Below are 2,243 nucleotides of genomic sequence, written 5' to 3'. Positions count from 1 at the left end.
TTTCATCCTGCTCAGCCCCTCAAAGGCTACCCTCATCAGGTCAGGAAAAGTCAATGTAGGCTGCTCCTTGAATCTCCTCTTCATTTCATGTCTTAAATCATCATCCCTCAGTCCTTTCACTTCAGGGTGGCATCTGGGTCCGTCATTCCCCATACACATTAATCAGCAACTAGAAAATGTTGTCTGTACTCTCCTTTCTGGAAGGAATGGCCTTATGCATTGCCCCACTGGCACCAGGCCCATGGTCATTGAGGAAGGGCATTCACCTCCTCTATTTTCATTGCTGGAGGGCCGCAAGCCTGGAGCCCCTTGGATTCTGAAATGTACGAAAGAGGGTCATCAATGGGTCAGTCTACACTATGGGATGGGAGTGTGAGTTCTCTGCTTATGTACACTGAGCTAGGGAGAGTACAGATATCAGTGTAGCTTTGGTAGCATGGGTAGTGGCAGCAGAGGCATGACTGAGTACGTACCCACCGGTTTCAGGCTGTGTCCATGAGCCGAGAATCACACCCCTAGCTTGTAGTGTGCACGTGGCCTAAGAGTGAGCACAAGGGATGGAGAATCAGGACTCCTGGGTTCAGGTCCTGGCTCTGCTACTGATTCTGCATGTGGCCTCGGGCAGGTCACTTCCCGCCTCTCTGCCCCAGCACCAGGGGTATCTATAAAGAGCTTCCCAAGGGGTGCACTGGGGATTAATGAATGTTTCATCCCTGGGGCATGTTAAAACCAGCCACTCCTGCAATCCTCACTCTGCCCTTGTTGCATTCCATGAGAATAGCAATGCCACTCTCTTTTTTGGCAGCTTCCCTGGACAGATGTTCCATCCCCTACGCAAGGGTGAGGCAGAGGGAATAAGCTGCGCTGAGAGGCTGCCTGCTGGGATTAGTGCTCCAGCCACTCTTAACAACATCTGCAGCAGGAAAGCCCCAAATTCATCAGCACTGGAACCTGGAGGACGACAGCAGCAAGGCTGGTAAGAGCTTTCCAAGGTTCTTTTACCCACCGCAGAAATCACTGCTAATGGGAGGCAAGGACGGGAGAGGCTTGTTGGCTTGAGGAGCGGTGACATTGTGGTTCCTTGTGCGCTTGGAGCCTGTGACACAGGCCCTGGGCACTACCTCCAGCCCTGAGAGCACCCAGATCAATGCCTCCTTCTTGGCTTCTCTAATCATAGGTAGCTGAGATGAGTTCATGTCTCCTCAGGTTCAGTAAATGTCCTGCAGAGAGAGGCCAGGGAAGGGGAGGGGTTCAACCATCCTTACCGGGCCTGGGTGGGATGAAGGATCATGTCACACCTCAACCAGTGGGGAAGTTTCAGCCTTGAAGAACTCTGTGCTCTAATTCTCTGGGAGAGCTGTGGAGGGAAGGGAGGGGAAGCTGCTGCCAACCAGGGGACTTTGGGGGCAGGGTCCCGGCAACAGGAGGGAAAGGGGCCTGGGCAATTTGAAAAGGACTCTGTATTGCTAGCTAGTTCCTTTAGGTCAGTGGTTCTCAACCAGGGATATGTGTACCCTTGGGGGTATGCAGAGATCTTCCAGGGGGACATAAACTCATCTAGATATTATCTAGTTTTACAACAGGCTACATAAAAAGTTCTAGCGAAGTCAGTACAAACTCAAATTTCATACAGACAATGACTTGTTTATACTGCTCTATATACTATATGCTGAATTGCAAATACAATATTTATATTTCAATTCATTTTACATTTATTTTATAATTATATGGTAAAAATGAGAAAGGAAGCAATTCTTCAGTCATAGTGTGCTGTGACACTTTTGTCTGATTTTGTAAGCAATTCGTTTTTAAGTGAGGTGAAACTTGGGGGTACGCAAGACAAATCAGACTCCTGAAAATGGTACAGTCATCTGGAAAGGGTGAGAGCCACTGCTTAGGGGGTGGGCTGGTATCACGCAAAACCAGAGAGAAGCAGAGGGTGTGAAGATGCCACCTGATCTGGCAATCTCTGAGCTCTGGCCCTAGGGTCCAGCTTATTTTCTGGAGTAATCCCCTCTCTCCTGCTTCATCCCCTAGCGCTGGGCTCTCCTGCCTAAGAGACAGCCCTGCCCTCACTTTCCATACTCTGGCATCTGGGTTCTCTCTTCCCCTTGCTCAGATTCACCCTGCGATCCCTCTTTTTTCTCTGTTCTAACCCTTTGTTCCCTGCTCATAGGATTTTCCTGCCCTGGACTTGCGAAAGTCCACCAGCGCTGGTGATGAGAAGCGACTCCTAATCAGCC

This window comes from Chelonoidis abingdonii, chromosome 23, assembly GCF_003597395.2.
Source record: "Chelonoidis abingdonii isolate Lonesome George chromosome 23, CheloAbing_2.0, whole genome shotgun sequence".
In the NCBI taxonomy this organism is placed as follows: Eukaryota; Metazoa; Chordata; order Testudines; family Testudinidae; genus Chelonoidis; species Chelonoidis abingdonii.
The sequence above is the reverse complement of the archived record's forward strand: the minus strand, read 5'-3'. Positions refer to the sequence as shown.